Source organism: Aquila chrysaetos, chromosome 12 (assembly GCF_900496995.4).
Source record: "Aquila chrysaetos chrysaetos chromosome 12, bAquChr1.4, whole genome shotgun sequence".
Classification (NCBI taxonomy): Eukaryota; Metazoa; Chordata; class Aves; order Accipitriformes; family Accipitridae; genus Aquila; species Aquila chrysaetos.
The window spans coordinates 38,918,638-38,937,726 of record NC_044015.1 but is presented as its reverse complement, the minus strand read 5'-3'; the positions used below and the strand labels follow the sequence as shown (position 1 = coordinate 38,937,726).

The 19,089-nt window shown below is 42.4% G+C and overlaps 1 protein-coding gene across 10 annotated transcripts in view; it reads right to left on the bottom strand.

Moving 5' to 3' along the window:
- Positions 1-19,089, bottom strand: part of FGGY (FGGY carbohydrate kinase domain containing) — a 301,140-nt gene that overhangs the window by 1,894 nt on the left and 280,157 nt on the right. The gene's annotated exons all lie outside the window — the stretch shown is intronic.

Genomic DNA, 19,089 nt, shown 5'->3' with positions numbered 1-19,089 from the left:
AGCGTCTGCCCTAATCTGTATCAGTGTCATAGTTTCTAAGCAGGACCCTAAATCTGTTCCAACGTTAGTACCTAAAGCACAGCACTGGGAGAGTATCAGGGTGACCCCGGAGAACAGTCAGCCTGTGCTGCTGCCGGAATCCATCTAGTCAGCTACTACGGCTAGATTTTTAAAAGGGTAGGATGATTTTATAGGCTGTAGTATCTGCTGTAGTAAAATCTTTGCTTTCCACTAATCCAGCATTTTACAGCCGAGGATCTCCTAGAAACTTACAACGTAGATGAGCAACGTAAGCACAGTTTCACCAGCCCAGAGCAGGCAGGGAGGCTCCGAGGATAAGCAAGCTGACTGACAGACCTTACATCTTCTGGTTTCCCATTCCCCCTGCGTTAAAGAAATACGATCACGACCTAAATGCCAGGATGTACGTGGGCTGCCCGGGAAGCCAGCAGGTACTCTTTCTCCCATGCACAGCAGCGTTTGCTCAGCTAGGCACAAAGCGCCTGGGATGCCACCCGTGTGCCAGAGCAGCAGGCAGCCGCCAGCTCCGCCTGGCTGGCTGAACCTGCAGTAGTACCTGGCATGTTCTGGGCGTGTTTGCTTCAGCCTTCAGCATCAACGCGTCCTTTTATATTGCCAGTCCAAATGTGCTACTAGAATGTGGAACACCTACTTTCTACGTTTGTCAACTTCAGGGGGTTAATACTGGATGAAATTGTGGCTCTGCCAAACTAAGAAGCACTGCCAGGGATGGTGCAGTCAGGATTTTACTCTGCTAGGGCTTCTGATAAAACAGCAGGGGAGCATTTCTGTGCACTCCTATGCCTATACTCTTTCTTATGCGGAGAAGTTGATTGTACTTTGATTCCCCAAGAAACACCCTTGAAATAACACTTCCAGCAAGATAGTGTGTTCTTTTCTCTGGGACATGTGAGCCTGCTGGCACAGAGACTCTACACACCAGCCAGATTAAAATACTGGCATGGAAAGGTTGATATCTTTCCCAGTAAGGGAAATGGGCATTTTATTCCCTGTTCTTTAACAGGTGATGCTAAGCGCAAGCATTGTTCCTGTTTACAATAGTCTGTCTTTTAACTCCCTTACATGGCCAGCTGGATTTAGAGGCTACCCCCAAAAAAATGAATGACCACACAGATAGTAAAAGACAACTCCCTATGCTACAATCGATACTGTTTTTCCAGATAGTTTTGTGTCTTACAGAAAACGTAAAGCAAAGCCCCTCAAAGCACTCTCACTAATGGGATGAGTCACTTTGCTTTCTGCTCTCTGCTTTACAACTCCTTTTGAATTGCCCTGGAGATACTCCACGAAAATACACCCAAGGCGTCTGAAGGGTCTAAACGTCTCAGACATTTTCCACAGGTGCAAAAAAAAATGAAAGGAAGGGCCAAACTTTGCCATTCACTCCCTCCGTGCACACGCAGGGCCTGCCTGCTGCTGCCCCATTCCGGGCAGCGTTAAGGGAACAGGATACAAACAGCACCGTTCGCAGGACATGTTCTGCTTCTGCCATAGGTACTCCACTCACTCACGTTCTGCTTTACTCTGGGGCCTCTTATGACTTCCAGTGCTGAAAAATGCATTACTGCTTCTTCGGGAAAAAAGCCAGCCCTTTGAGATAAACATATCTTCAGACAGGTTTTATTTTTACGCTGTTACTCGTCTAACTACAGGTCTCCTCAGGCTGGTTCAAGAGAGAACAGACGCCGGCGCCGACTCGGCCAGGCGCGGAAGGTGTGAGGGCAGCGGGGCTCGGCACGGCTGTCCCGCCGGCCGCTGCAGCCCCGGCCCCTCCGACGCCCTGCTGGGGTCCAACACCACCCGGGCACTTGCGACACTCCGTCTTTCAGACCAGCGGTGGTCTTCAAAGGGTGAAACCGAGTCTCCATGGGGCTCAGGAAAGCCTCCTACGCTCTCTGTGAGGTGTCCCCAAACCTGAACCCCCCGGCACAGAGGCCCCATCCGCTGCCGGGCAGCCGGAGAGGGTGCCACCGCTCCCACAGGGCCGGGAGCCGGACAGGCTAGAGAGGTCCCTGAAGGAAAACTGGTCCCTCAAGACCTGATCTAAACTGGGGAACAGGGCCTGGCTGCTGCTTATCTTCTGCTGGTTCACCCATCTATCCACCTTCAGCTGAGGAGGAAGATGCCAAAGCAGTCCTTCCAGTTTATCAGCTAAACTACTTTTGTATTTTTAAATCTACTGAAAATACATAGGTCTTTGAGAATCCACAGCATTAAGGTCTCACAGCAACTACCACATCAATGTGGAATAACACGTTAAAAAAATACACAGCCAGCAATTTTCAACAACTCGCTTATTCTACGTTGCTCAAAATATCCAAAAAGAATTCCCTCTCTTAATTTGCATTTCGGTTGTGTGTTTTTTTGTTTTTTAAAGTCAGTTTGGTCATTGTTAGTTTGAACAAAAACTTTACTCCCAGAGGAGAGTCTTTTCAACAATTTTCTGGGGACAAAGAGGAACAGAACATTGAAAATATGAATTTATAATGAAATCAGAAACAAAGGAACATTAGAATCGCATTACTGAATCAGATCAACCTTGTGCACTGTTCTGTCTCCAACAAAGCCTTAAATATAGCAAAGTGATAATACTGCTGTTCAGAAATAGTTTGTTTGAGGGTTGACATCCAAATCCATAACTCCAGTCACCAAGAATTTCACAATCTTAATTTGAATGACGCTCTATCTTCTTTGTTTGCCAGTCTAGACAGTACAATGAATACAGTGATTTAAACACAATGAATTCTCTCTTAAAACAAAATATTTTGTAAAATTGCTTTTTAATCATTTCTTTTCTCTCTTTCCATAAAGGCTATGCTATAAATAAACCCTGAAAGTTCGCATTTGATCATCATTTCTAAAGGCTGGGCAAGAGGCAAGTGAAGGGTTTACACAGAAAAAAAGAGAGGCACTGTGGAGCAGAAATAAAGGGATACATTCATGATTTCTAACCTTTTGTTAGAGTGTCAAAGCTGAGACAGATACAAGCCAGTAAACACTCTGCTTACCATGGAGAGAGTTAGTCAAACGAGGTTACCCTGCCTGGGACAGAAGGACAGGGAACACAAGCCCAGGGAACCAAATGCTCCAAGGCCCACCAAGATTTCAGAACAAGGTGCCATTTTGCTGCTGGAAGGACAACCCAGCTGGGAAGGTCACCAGTCATTCAAATTCATTCGGTACTGGTGGCTGAATTCTGCTCTTCAGCGTGCTCTGGGGCAGGGGATAAGTTTAAGACACCAGGGTAGCCTCAGTAGATAAGCAGGCAGTAGATCTCCCAGGGAAACCCTATTTGGAACCCAGGGAAAACCCTATCTCCTAGAGAAATCCTATTTTGATACAGCATATAAAAGCTGGAAATTTCAACTGTTGTCCCTTCAATAATGGAAAGAAAAAGGTTTTTAACACTCTGTGGCAGCCGCAGCGCAGCAAATACTCTGTCATACCAGGAAAAGCATGTCAGCCTGGCATCAGGAGCTCACCGGAGGTGCTTACAAGGGCTAGCTTAGACTGGGAGACCAGTCTTCTCTGATTTCCTACCCAGTGGGCTCCTGCAAAGGCTATCTCAGAGCACCCAGCATGATCCTGCTCATCCCACAAGAGGAGCCCATCTCCCTTGGGACTACAGAGGGAGCCAAGGAAGATTAGCCCACTTGTGAATAGTCCCTAAGTTTGATTTTCTGTAGTGACTCAAGGACTTATGTGGCTAAATATTACTGAAAATTAACGGGATGTAGGCCCTTAAAAGCACACATCAAATAAGGAAGCAGATTTAGGGATGTCAGCCTTAGGTAAGGAAGTCAAGTTAACAAAATCCCATTGAAATTAATGAGCTGGGAACATCAGTCCCCTCAAGAATTTGGGCTTCTGCTTTATTTAGGTACTTTAAAAATTGTATCCGAAATTAAATGGATGAGGTGTTCGAGCACAAATGCAATTTCCCAGCTGTGTTCTCCCCACTTACTCATTTTGATAATCCCAAGAAATGTCTGGACTTTTACCTAGCATAGCTATTAACTTCACAGTGAAAACAACCACATATCATCTGAAGTTTTACTGTACAATTTCAGTGGCTGGAATCATTTGGCCTGCCCATACAAAAGCATACAGCAAAGCTCACCAAACTGTGTGGGTATACCATGCTCCAGTTACAGCAACAGTGTGCCAGCTGCTTGGAGGAAGGATCCTTAGACAATATGAAAAGCAAGAGGGGTACTTCAAAGCAAATTAAGCAAGTTTTCTCTGCGAACGCTGCTGGTTTATGGCTTGTCCAGTGACAGCCACGGTTCTGTTGCACCAAGAATGACTGGCCTACGAATGATGGGAAGGATGAAAAATAACTCTGCTGTAAACCAGTTTTGGATCATAACTTACAAGATAACTAATTCAGGAATCTCAGAACAAGCTGGAATGAGATGCATGGCTTAGTCTTCTTCTTCCCAAGCTGAAGTTGTTAATTCACCTCATCTTAGTACTTATGCAGAAGGAGGAAATTATATTCATTTTTATTGTGCCAATACAAGCCAAGTGATCAAATGCTGTCATTCTTACAGCCAAACATGGTGAGAAATTAGTACCAGCAAACGTGCTTCTTCACGTATTCCTGAGAATGACACGAGCGTATGCATGGAAGGTCAGTCTCAATTTCTGAACCACACAGAGCTTTGAAACACGAATTTCACCTTCATTACCCTGAAAACATTACCCAGCCCAGTCTCGACTCTCTGGTGTTTTTGTACAGCTCTACTGTCACAGATCCAGCATCAGAGGAAAAGAATTTAAAAGCTGCCCCATTCACAATAGACTGAAATGTAGGAACATTCTTCCCCACCAGATTTGTTCTGATTTGCAGAATTCAGCAGGTGTAAGTACCTTCAAACTAACAGACTGACTTTCTTTACACTTCTAAGTCCTCATAACAAATACAGTAAATGATGTTCTGTGTAGTAACTTTTACTGTTCTTCAACAGTGAAGAATCTCTCTCTCACTCATCTCTATTCCACACACATAAGCTGAGACTAACAGATGCTAACTAGCATCATTTTAAGAAGTTCAGTCACAGATATATTTGGATTTGGGGGGAATAAATAGATTGCTTGAAATGCTGATGTTCAAGAAATACTTTTAAACTTTTCTAAGAATTGTAAGCAAGGCTGCTATTTTCTTACAGGCTTTTATTTAGGGATTGCTTACTCAATAGCCTGGAGATGCAAAATTCATCTTATCTATGCTTACGGGAGTTACATGAATATATTTATGTAACACAGCCCTAGCAGAACATTACTTTTTAGTGGTATATGACTGCATGAAGAAAGCATGTGATGGACCATATACAATATTTTTCTAGTGGGTTTTTTCCCCCCTTAAATTTGTTTGAGTTATAGGGGCAGATCTTGGCAGCATGCACAAAGCCCAAAATCTGTAATTCAATTCTCTGTGGTATTCTGAACGGAGTGAGCCAAGTTTTAAAACACATTATGGATAAATATTAGAGCTGAGCAAAAATTTCACACCTAAGACCAAAGTGTGAAAATTTGGCTTTCTTTCATTTAGTGAAAAGGTGGAAAATTTCACACAAGCTTGTATTTTCCTTTTGCTCTGTTCCAACATAGATTTCTGTGTTCGTATCAAACCTCAGAGAGAGAGAGAGTGTTTCTGTCTGTGTCTGTAAGTGAGACTACAGAGAAGGAGGGAGAAAAGGACAGAAGGATGGAGGTCCAGCGAGCAGGACACCAGCTCAGGACTTGAGTTCAAGTCTGTCTTCCAGGAAACGTCACTGACCTTTTGAATCTCACTATCCATACATTCAGTAACAGCACTGGCCCATCTTAAGAGGAATGTTTTATGCATTTGTTTGCTGAAGACTGTTACAGTGGTGGAGGGGAATCAGGCACATAGCTTAGAAGAAGCCCAGCATTATTCTACCCCTAAACCATCCAACTTCAGTTGACAGAGGCCAACTGGATGGATCCTCACTACCGAGACAAGGTAGTTTTCTGGTTCAAGCACTGATCAGGATCCAGACAGTTTGGAACAGATTCCCCAAGTTATGTGGAACATGTAATTTAGTCTTTTAATTTTCAGTTACCTCTTTCTGAAACAGGCTGTGCCCATTGTTTTCCCCCAGGTTTGGTTTGGCTTGTACTCAGAGTTTGTAAACTCTAGGTTTGTTCCTCATTTTGTACTGTGGGTGGTAGACAGAGCTCGTAGTCCTACTGCAGCCCTCCATGCCTCCTCAAAGTACATATCACTCAACCTGTCCTGTACCGTAGGAGCATGGTTTTCACTACTTAGTATCCCAGACAAGAAAAAATGGAAAACAGTAGAGACAAGTGCAGATAAGGTCACGGTACCACTTCTACCTCCAGAACACCTACTTTTGCTCTGCTTCAGTGACTACACTGAGTGTCAGCCAGGCTGTGGCCACCGTAGCTCAGTGTAACACAGAGCTTGTGCTTCAGCCAGGCTGGCCAGCCGACAGACAAAGCCATAAGAGGAGCAGCAGTGGCAATGCAGCTGCTGTAAAGGGTGGCTTGTCGTGCTAGAGATGATATTAATTACTTATTCCGCAGACCAAATTTAGAATGGGACGAGGGTCAGCTATGATTGCCACATCATCTATCAGCTGGAAACTATGTTTGGGTCTAAGCTCCAGCCACACTGCTACTAAATATAGGTTGGTTTGTTGTTGATTTGACTCTGCACTCCCCCGAACTGCCTTTGACTATCAAATAATTAAGCAGTTTGCTTTGTGAGGGCTCCATTGCTGGCACTTCTTAGTGCCCAAAGCTGCTTGGATGCAAACTTGACAGCTTAGCAGGAGTTTCAGCTTACCCGGGCAATGGAAAGAGCCCAAGTGTTTAGCTCCCGTTTCAGTTTTGCAGATTGCTGGCACTGGGTGCCATGAATCAACAGTCTGTGGGCAACATCTAAGCTGTCTGCACCAGAGCTGGGCCACAGTTTAGCCGCACTTACCCTGACATGCGCTTGTATAGCTTATTCATGAAGCGTACGTCCACTTTACACGGTCTGTGTAGGAAGATCCAAGATAGCTTTAATACGGCTAGCACAGATACTGATAAGGTGCAATCACAGCGGCACAGAGGTCTGCCCAGCCTGCCCACCTTCCACGGCCTGGGGCCCACTCCGCCTCCTCGCCGGTCCCACACTGTGGGTGGCGATGCCACGATGCCACGGCTGGCAGCTTCCTCACCAAAGAGGAGGCTCCCTGACTACACCACCAGCTGGCACAGACAGTACATTTCCCTCACCCCCTTCTGAGGTGGAATAAATTTGTTAACCAGACACAGCATCGCTGTTACAATAGACTAAGAAGGTTCGTCCATATAAACCACATGAAAATATATTGATTTAACCCCCCTTTTTAGGCTTGGAAACGTTATGCTGACAGGCAGCTGTGTTTAACAGAAAGCAAGAGAGCAGATTCCTACATCAGATCCCGATGCAGGGCACTGCACTACAGCTATAAGCTAAATCAGCCTTCTCCCTGCTCATCGCTGCTGGTGATGGAGTAAACTAAGCCTGGGAGCGCTGCTCCTCTGCACAGCCTGGAACAAGTTATTTTGCTTCTCTGGCTCCCTTCTCACCCTCTGCTTGCAGTATCCGTCCTAATGCTTTTAGCCTCAATTTTAGGTGGTAAAACCTTTGGGGCAGGCAGCGCAGGTGTGTGATTCCACGCTAACTTGCACAACAAAAGAAATGAGCTGGACAGAAAGCGGGAGTCATTTGGACAGGGGAAGGTAAAATAAGAGAAGTTGAAGAACAAGCATCTGCACAGGATATCCTGACACTCGGCTGTGTACTTGACACAATATTTAGTTGAACTGCACCACTTCCTTTAAGGTGCAAAATTCAGATTTATTCAGCTGATTTCTTTTCACGTTCATGCTGAACATACAGCTTTCCTTGCATTTAGTCATTGAGTTCAAACTTTTATTTGCCATCTGGCAATGGATTGGGGTTTACTGGGGGGAGGGGATAGGAAAGGGGTCTTTTTTTTTCCTTTTTTTTTTTGCATCTGTATTTGCTTTATGAGCTATGGCTAAGGCATCATTTACACATGGGGAACTGGATCGGGTTCTCTCAATTCTTTCCATATGTTCACTTATGCTGTCAAAACATTTTTTCAATCTAATTAATCTGCACACGTCTCTCCATTCATTTCCCCACTCGGTGGGTTTTAGCATTTTGGGGGTATCTAGCTGGGATTTTGTCATAAAAACAACTTCTGCCTACATTTTGCTTTAGGGTTACTCCACCAAGAAAATGAAACTACTTGCAACATTTCAGTCCTCTCCATCTAATTATTCTTTCCCTGTTTCCAGCACTGGCTGAGGAGACTTCCCTTTTCCCCTCATCTTTCAAATATATTCTTTGCCATGCTCCAGTGTCTACCTGAGGTTAATGAGGGAAATCCCTGCTGTGAGTTTTGATGTGGATTATTTTTTATCTAGTTAATCTGACGTGTGGTTTACTATAAAAAAACCTATACCTCAGAATTATGCTTACATTTTACCCAATCTGGACTGCATTTGGGAAATTACCCTGGACAGGGGCTCATAAAAAACAAGAGACCCTTAAAAAAAAACTCTTTCACTACTGTAAACCAGTAGAAGGTTGAGATGTTAAAACAGAGAGTAAAACTGCATTATAATATGAAGAGAGCCTTTCTGGTAACCTTACAGACATCCTATGTCCAACCAAAAATTAAAATATCACTTAAAAGAAAACTGGTATTTTATAGATATCCAGCGTACAGTGGGCAGAGTAAAACCTAGAAGAAATGAGAAATCTGTTAAGAGTTTAGAACTAGACGGCATAGCCATTTCTCCTTGTGAAGCACAGTACAGAGAAGATAGCTGTCTATGGCAGAGAGCATTTGGTTTCCTTGCAATGATTGCTACGGACAAGGAGTTAGCAACCTTTTCTAGCACGCTGTTCCAGACAGTATTTTTCTTTCCCAAATTAGAGGCTAAAAGTGACTAAACTGAGTGAGAGCTGAAGCAAGACACACTGATCAGCTGATGATATTGTCCCCTTTTGTTAAAAAATGGGGCACCCTCTCTTCTCTAGGTCTGCAAATCAGAGGCAGCCAGGGATGAGAAGCTACTGCTCTCATTTGCTCTTCTGTGATTAAAACTGTCCTTTCAGAAGAGTGCTGTTCCTAAAAAGCACTTTAAATGCTGGATACATATTGCTACAAAATTTTAGAAAGCTCTTGATTCCTTAAAAACCTGCGAAGCCTGGTTTGACGGTGGTCTGACGGATGGAACAGCCAGTCTGTTGCCAAATGTGCTCTAACAGCAGCAAGGGAGAATCCCAACCTGAACTGTGGGATTCCTACGGACACAGAATTCAGAGAGATTTATATGAGGAAACTTGTTATAGTCACATCAGAATAGGTGTTCTGCTCCCCTCGCTCCTAAAAAGTTTGGCTTGTATCTCTTGGAGACCATTGGGAAATGGTAAATACAGTTCTCTTTAGCATTAAAAATTCTCTGTAAGTGGGAACCTCTTTATACACACAACCTCTCCGTGCATTGCAATTACATTTATTGCATGGAAAAACCTGTAGGCACCAACTTACACAAATTCATTGGGAAGAAACTATTCTTGTTGGTAAATGTCAAAAGTTACCCTCATCACTACTCTAGCTATCTGTCAGGCCTGACATTTTTCTGTACAAAACCAAAACCAAGGGCTATTAATCCCCACCTGCCCCAGAGCCATAAAAGAGCTTTTGATTGCAGTAATATTACATAACCTCTTTTAACGAGCAAATCTAAACCTGCCACCCAGCATTGCCAGCAGGAATTTTTAAAGGTATCTGAGGCATCTTTTTCCTTAGGAGATCTTCTAAGAAAGCATTTGTATTCATTTGGCAAATAGAAAAAGAGCACATTTTATAATTGACTGTGCCCAAAACAATAGCTGGTTCTGTCTGAAAACACACCAGTTAGAATTAAAAGTGCAGTTAGCATGTGAGTGAGTCATCAAGTGGTAGCAGAGTTTGGCTGGCTCACAGCCCAAGATCAAATGTAGCACCATCCTGCCTCAGGGGTTATCTTTAAAGCTGAGATCTTGCAGAGAAGAGCACACTAGACACTCTCCACCTTCCCACCTCCAAATTTTGGCTAGGTGGGAGGGTTAGTGAGCTTGTTCGTAGGCTGTCCTTTTTATCTCCGGGAAAGGCGAACAGCACCGAATCCCCCCAGAGGGTTGTTCTCACCTTACAACACCCAGCTGGTCACTATTCCTACTTTTACTTTGCTGTCCCATCCTATTTCCCATTTTTAAAGAAGCCCTCAGTGAGCTGCACCTTGTGCCTCCTATTTCCAAGGAAACCTTGCCCCTTCACTCACTTTAATGAGAAATTTCTAACCCACTGCTCCTGAAGCACTTATGGGGGAAAGCTCTTCCCAGCACAACTTCTGCGACTGTAAGGAGGGCAGCTGGATACCTTGGCTCCTGAATTTTAATCTTGGACAAGTCACGCAAGCCTTCTGCACCTCAGTTTCTCATATATTCCATGAGAATCAATAATGCCACTAGACTAGTATCAAACACTTAGGAGGGAAATCTAGCCAATGTGGGATACAACTAAAGAAAAAACACTTTGTGCTTCACGATTCAGCTGATCCTCAGAATTGAGCCAATTCCTGCTGCTGAGGATCTGTCCTTTTATTTAAAGACAGCAAGCCGAGAGAAGAGATGAATAGCAGAGACTCAAATGGCTCATGGAGCTTTTCACTTGTAGGTCACCAATCAGAACCTCAGCGAGGTCAGTGAGCGTTTGCGAGTTATCGTGGTATGCAAGCTTTTTATAGTGTCCTTTGCAAAGTGGATTTATTGGCTTCAAATTAATTTCTACTGTATGCAGTTTTCACAACATGAAACCCTCCATTGTTACAGTTCAGTCACTGTTAACCCTTCGCAAAGCTACACAAGAAAAACTGCTGCCACCACCTGAACAGCTTGCCTTTTAAAATCATACTTGAAGAAGCCTCCTAACTGTGAACTGAGCCTGGATGACCTCAAAGAGCCTTTCCTAGCCTTGAGTAGAGGCACAGCCATGAGAGGAAAGTTGTACTGCAGCTGCACATACTGTTCCTCACTCATGCATAAATCGGGAAACGCAGAGCCCAGCTCTGCAGGCTTGTTCTTTACTCCCCACAGTGACTCTGCAGCCCTCACTGGGTCTGCTCATGGAGGAAGATAAGTGTGTGTGCTGGCAGCATCATAGGCCTATTCTTTGCAGAAAGTACTTTCTGAAAGAAAAAACAAAACAGAAGAAGCAAAAATGAACAACTATATCATTATCTAATGTGCTGAGATCTCAGCAGAGATCATTTCAAAGATCCATATTGTTTACAGCAGCTGATGAGTCTAACAAGTGCTGAAGCTCTGCTCTCGCTCAAAGTGCTAACATATTTACAGTTTTCAATCCTGTCCTTAGCGCTTATCTGTCATTTCAAGATGAATGCTCCTTTTGTACAGGCTAATTACTTGCACGAATACTCTACTAGCTCAAAATCCCAGATTTGTTTCGCTTTTCCATTAGCAGCAATTTTGTACTTTGGAAATTGCTTAATACAGCACATCTAAAATAAAAGCCAGTTTTTGTTCAAAGGTATTTCTTTGGCTGTGACAAGTCTAGAATGGGGGGAGGGAAATTAAATTACTTTTCTCTGATGAAAGTCTTAATTTTACTGTACAACTTTTCTAAGTCCACTTACCCATTGTTCTGCGCTGGCTTGGTTATTGGTATTAGAATAATTTGTGAAGATCTATATAAAATCAGACCAGATAAATAACAGATCTAGCTATACTGCTTGATAAGAGTGGTTTTCTCATGCTCAACAGTCTTTTATCTCTATATATAATACATCAAAAATTTGGTAGGATCCCATCTACCCCCTCCTCTTCCAACAAACAGTAGGACCATGTGCAACTGAAAAGCTGTCAGTCATTTCATTTTTACAGGAACAGAAGGAATGCAGGCCATCTACAACTCAGTAACTTAATTAAAAAAAAATACAACCCAGACATGCAAGAAAAAGGATACAGTTATAACGAGGAGGTCTTATCCTGTTGAATGTTTTACATTACATTCATTGGGTTACTGACCTGTCACAAACCAGTTTCAGACGCAAATCAAAAAATGCTCAGCAATGCAAGATGCATCTGTTGTTTCTGCTAATCCTGATCCCACTGCAGTCAAAAAAGGATAACATCTGATTTTCAGAAGTCTCCAGCAAATGTCTTCAACTGCAACTTGAGCAAAACCAGCACCCAGTCTCTCTCAGTTACGTGTTAGATACAGCAATAGATGTCTAAAGCTACAAGCCTGTGAATGAAAATGCTGATCTTGAATTAGCCTTTGTTGTTCCTAAGGAATTGCCAATACAAACCGTGAGTTTCTGCTTTAAAGGATGTGGTCTCCCATTCCTGCCCAAATATTTTCTAAAACCAAGAATTCTCCACATGAAGTGCATTTCATTGTAAATGAACACAACGTTTGAAAGTCATGAATGCTGTAAATATGAAAAATTGATATAAACTTCAGAGTTGTATTCATGCCATACTGCATAGGCCATCTGTCATTATATACATAGTAATGAAAATTACCACACATAATAATCTCGTTGCAGTTCTAAAGTAAGACTTTGTTTTCCCATTCAGAAGTCAAAAGATGTTCCAATTATGTGCAACTGGGTTGTCAGTCTACAGGCCTTTTCATTATTTATTTTTAATCCACCCGAGCAACACCATTAGCATCATCACAGATCTTCTTGGCATTTTTCATTCTATCACCTTTAACATAACTATAAAACCAGCCTCTGAGGTACTTAAACATCACTACATCTGCTTCACAAATCAGCTGGATGAAGAACAAAGTTAAACAACTTGCCCAAAGTCACAGACCGAGTCAGTGGCAAAGCTGGGAATAAAGCCCATGTACTCTGACTCTCAAGTTAGGTAACACATATTGTTTTCTCATTGCAAAATTCTGTTTTATTTATATCGAGGTAAACTCAGAAGAACTTGATACTACAGTAGCTTATACTAGGTTTGAACTAGTACTGCTGATGACAGAGTATGTCACCCAATATATGCATTATCTCCCATTACCAGGCTGCTAATAAGAACTACACTGGCAAATACAGCTTTTTTTCTCTGTCACTAAGAAATACTACACTACATTTTACGTGGTATTTGTTTGATCCGTAAAGCCAGCCAATTCAGTTCTTATCTCAAGGACTTTAAACAAGCCTGCTGATTTGAGGTGTCTAACATTTCTGGACATTCGTATCTGCTCATACTTGAGGAGTTACAATATGAACAGGGATGCTGATAAACAAGGAAAAGCCCTTCTTCCTTAACCCTTACGGCTAACGCTGCAGAAAAAAACCAGCATGCATGGGTGGAATATGTGCAAAAACCTCTCCAACCCTAAATCCTATTGCTGTGTTGCAGATATAAGGTATTATCGATCCACAGTACGTTTTCCTGCTTTCTGAAGTCACAATCAAAAGAATGGCAAATGCCATCATTCGGAGAAATTGAGAAAGTTACAAAACACAGCAAAAAATGTGGATAGGAGGAAAATTAGGCAGGAAAGTTCAAAGGCAGCTAAATGAAATGCTCGCGTGAAACAGATCCTGTGTAATTAGCCACTAGGGGGAACAAGAGTCATGCTGCTTAATTAAGGTGCAGTCACTTTTAGCAGCGGGCCCAGAGGGTTATCCTTGCCCAGGGAAGCTGGCTGGGATGTTTGAACACTGGCCCTGTAAGCTTTGGAGTGGGACAAAGCTTTTCTGACCTTTGTGTTTCACTTTCCCCTTCCAGGTCTGTATAGGCCTCGGTAGAAGCAGTTAACAAGGCTTGAAGAATTCATACACCTTTCGTATTTTCTAGCTGCAATTAGCTATTTCTGCACCTGAAGCACCTGATAAAAATATTTAAACAAAAACCTGGGAGGAGAAGGGAGGAGACAAAGGAAAGGGAGAGGACCAAAGAAAGAAAAATGGCAAAAAAGGAAAAGCTGTATTTTTCAGACAGTGTACACTTGGGTGTTGGCTCTTTTAAAGGAGAAGGGAAGAAAAATCACATGCAGCTCATATGCAAACTGTGTGAGAAATGTGGAGCAATGCTCTGCTGATATTGTTAGACCGAGGTAGTGGTTGGGAGGGATGGCAAGGGACCTGCCTCCCCACTTGTGCCTGCTGACCTGCATGACCGAAGCTGCGTGAGGAAAACGAATGAGGCAAAAAGTAAAAGCCCCTCTCGGGCCACTTTTCCTCTGCTGATGCTGAGGATACAGAACTATTCAACAGCATGTCTGGGACTGAATCACAGACAAACAATCTTTTCTATTACCATAAAAATGACAAATAAGTAATAGTTACAGCCTGTAAACACAAGACTCAAATTAAACAGAGTTCGAAGTGGTACACTGTAACTGGAAGCAGGAACCTACTCTTATTAGAGCCGGCTCAGCCTAAAGAGTATCAGATGTTACTCGGGCCTTAGAAGGCCTGAGACATAAACTATGTGTGTAAGAGAAAAAGAAGTCAAATGACTCATGACAGAGTTTGTTTTAATATAAATGACTTTCTCTGTCTCTTTGCTTTTGAAGACTTGCCATTTTCCGATCTTGAACAGCTAACCTAGGCAGCTGGCTTCCTTAGCCAGTGTCCTTCCTTTTGTGTATAAAATGCTGGCATTTACAAACTCACATCCTTCTGGCTAAGGGAGGGCGGTTTATTTTAGCACTGTGATCAATGCCATCACAAATCTTTCCTCTTCCAGTCCAAGAACACTGGCACAGCCCAGTCAGTGCTGTGTGGCTGTGCTGTACCCATAAAACAGAGGATACACCACAACGCTTTACTGAAGTCCTACAAGCCTTTAGAGTAGACCTGAGGGAGCAGCACTGAATGAGCCGCAAGCTCATCCCCTCTTTGCTTTTTATGACGTGAGGACACAGGTAAGGGACTGTGATACAGAAAGAGCATGGAAAGAGAGAGAGAAAACAAAAGAAGAGGAATAAGATGAAATAGGAGAAGAAGAATCAACAGATGAGAAAAGAAGAAAAAGCAGAAAAATTTCACCAAAAGAGAGGCACGAACAAGAAGGCGGCAAGAATACAAGAGGAAAGAATAAACAGTGTCAGAGTGGGAGTAGGGAGAGGGAGATGGCGGGGATATCGGGGATTTAGTGCCAAAAAAGAAAAGCCCCATTCTCCACCACACCTATCTTCTTTCTCATGTTTCTTTTATTCTCTTTCCATGCCAGTCCTGTGGTTCTTCTCTGGGATGAGTGGAACTTCCATGTCCAGAAAGCCACAAGTTTGGCATTTTGTGTCTTATGGCCCATGTGCTGGCTAGCCAGTGTTTCTACAGGGACAAAGTTACACAAAGCAAATGAAAAGCAAAGCTTGCTTAGTCTCCCTTTCATGCAATGCAAGAATCATCCCTTAGATGGGACTATTGCAAAATTAAACAACCTTACAACCAGGACCAGTAAATAATGAGTAATGTGCTTGTATATACAAAGCTTTTATACCAACCAGTCAAAGAAAGTGAGGATAGCTCATCACAAAAAGACCCCATTTATCAGAAGGGCTTCAAACAGCTTAGCATCTTTAGGGCCATTACTCATCTCTTTCACCTGAGCTAAGTGCCAGCTTCCAACCTAGAAGCTAACACATATCCAATTTATCTGCTGTAAGGCACTCAAACACTGCTTCCCTCAGTCTAGTCTAAAGATACAGGATTCAATACCTAAACTACTTAAAGTTAACAGATATTAGTGATTTCATGACAGCAGATAGGAAGACACTAGGCCAGGAAAATTAGGCAAAAATCAAGTCTTACCAGGCATTCTGAAAGCAAAAGGAGTCTGACACAAGGCTGCTAGACTCAGCAACGCTTTGCTGAATATATCCAAGGTGTTTAACTCAGTTCTGAGCTAAAGGGCTGGGCAACAAAGGGACTTTCCAAATGCGACACATTATCATCCTCCACCCCACAATTTTGGGAGGGGGAGGCTGGGCTTGGTGATAGTACAGCCCTCCACACATACTCTTGTTGAGGAGAGATTCTTCAGAGGAGAAAATTTTGATGAGAAATTGGTTTATTTTCCAGAGTGTTTTCCCTTGGAAGGTCCTCTGTGCTTCCAGAGCTCTAAAAGATGTGACATGGTGAGATCTAACCACTCCACTCTGCTCAGCGAGGAGTGCAGTGCACATCCCTTTACACTGTTCCTTGACAAAACGATGTGCTCCCATCAGAGCTTACACACCCACACTCCTCCCTAAAATTTCTACCTGGTAAAGGACTATCTGGAAGCTGTGCAGAAAACAGCAACTTACAGCAGGTGCTCACACAAACAGACTCCACATGGGTCAAAATACATTTATGTACTGAAGGTTAGTAATGCTTTGGTGAATGCAACTCCTAGGAGTACTACACATTGAGTACATGGCCTATAAATCATTCTTAGCTGAAAAGTGCACTTGTGAAAGATGACAATGCAACGCACTTTCACTGTTTATACACACTTACAAGGCCCAGCAAGATATGGGCACAGCGGTTCTCCTTATTCATGTTGTTCTAATGTTTTTCAACCCTCATCTGGAGGAGTATCTGTGCAAAAATCAGCAACTTATGCTTTTCCATGCCCACTTGGTGGTTAGCCTTTCTGCCTAGATTTCCCTCAAGAGTGACAATTATGGTCTTGCTAATAATTACGTGAACACTTGTCCCAGTAAAAACAGAACAGAGCCATGAAGCAATTTCATATGGATTCTCTCTACATGTCACTGTCCCAATTTCTAGTATCAAAGGGTGCCTCAGAAATGTGTGAAAAGTTGCTTCAGAACAAGAAAGCAAGCAAGAGTTGGGAATAGTTGTTATATGTCTATATCTAAGAAACCAAGGAAACAAGAACCTATGACTTAGCTGAACAAAGAAAGGAGAACAGGAACTGGATTCCAATTCTGAGAATGAGGAAAGCCAGTACGCTAATAAAGCAACTGCCTTCTATTGCTAATAAAACTAATAAAGGTTACGGGATCTCTCCTCTACCATTTCAGATCCATGATTATATGAAAGGGAATAAAGAAAAATGTCTTTACTGTTAACCACAATAAAATGAAATGTATTAGAAATGCCTAGATAGTAAACAGAGTCTTGTTAAACTATACAAACAAGGCAAATTTTGAGAAACAAACCCCTCTAGACATCTTTAGGAGAAAGGACAACATAGTATATGTAAGTTATGAAACTTCTTCAAATATAGAGTGGCAAAAGTATGTCCTGGTGGTACGAACTACTGGCATCAAATCCCACAACTAAGTGATCATAATGTCCTTCAAAAAAATTATTGTGAAAAAACCTCAAGCATTTCAGACAGCTAGCGCTGTGACTCTACATGCTTGCGCTTTGCCACAGAACAGTCTGATCCCCTGCGCTGACATAGCAAGAGTGCAAATCCCAGATGGAAAATTAATCTCACAATGTAGCCAGATTGAGTTTCCAATTCTCCAGTGCATAACTTGAAGGTTGTTCTGCTCAGCTACTGAAGAGGTGAGGGCAGAGAGACTTTAACTTGTTTGACATCCCGAACATCATTTAAGCAAGACACGCTCTGAAAAGGAACTTACTGGCTACTGACAGTTACAAAGGATCCATGGTATCCTCCTTTGTACTCATCCTTCCTATAAAATATTGCTATCACACTTTTCCCTGCTTAAATGGCCTGGACAGAAGGGGAGTCCAAGGTCCAAATGACTTCAGCTATGTCTCTGGGTATGCGGGTAAAATCTGTCCTTAAAATAGAAAGGAGATGGATCACGGTACATTTTAAAGAATGTATCTATCCACTATAAAGACACATTTATGGCTTCCTCATATTTATGGCTTTCCTCAAGAAAAGACAGGGCCAGCAAGCTAGAAAAACTGTAACATTGTGATATTATTAAACTACTTCTACAAGCTGATCTTAGCCTTAGTTTGCTTGAAAAAAAATCAACTAATTGTACATCTCCTTAGACAAACTCCACCATGGTCATTTCATGGTTTGTTACAAAAATATGCAGCAGCAGAACCTGAACTATTCTAGGCAGCATATTTTCTCCTGCTTGCCAGGTCTTGGGCTTACTGACAGATGAGAAGCATACCATTGGTTTAGTAAGAGTCTCAACTTCTGCAGATTAACAAAACAGTAAATCTTATTCTTTGCCAACATCAGCTGATGTGAGTTTATTAAAAGCTAAAAGGCATGACGATATACGTGTTGAGCCTACAGACAGAAGAGGTTACGTTTACATACATATGGTTGCTTCTAACACGGTAATCGGGTTATGTGCATGCAAGATACAGAACTCAGGTGAAGTCAATGGAGCTGTGCCAATGAGCAAGGCCGGCTACACCTTCAGCATAAAGACAGAAGATTAAATAGATTTGTTTGGTCATTCGAGCATCTCAGAGGTCTTTATTACCCTTTCAGTCCATCTTCATAAATGTGAAAAATAAGTAATAAAATCTTTATCACCACTCTCAGACAGAACTAATAAACAGGTAAGTCACATTGATATCCCAAAACACAGTGCCCCATCTCCTTCCACTGATGTCCAAATAAAAGGCCACGTTTCATTTCATTTCATTAGTGTGATATTTCATTAAACCACCTACTTTTAGAAAAATAATATGGCCACATCTTTAAGTCCTGGATTTCTGAGATTGTAGCCTCCAACGTTAGTACTTCTGTGCCAAATACTCAGCTAATGTGAATGGGTAGTTCTGTTATAGCCAATATATTACACTGACTTACTGCAGCTGCCTTTCCTTATCATTAAAGAGTTACTGAGAAATTCCAAATCTGAACATTTGTGTACTCGCTGACATTTAAAACGGAGCATGCTAAGTTTCCACAAAAGGACAGCACTTAACAAAAGACACCGCCTTTGTGTCCTATTACCTACAGCACCCACAACTTGGTTCTGAATGGGTAATAATATG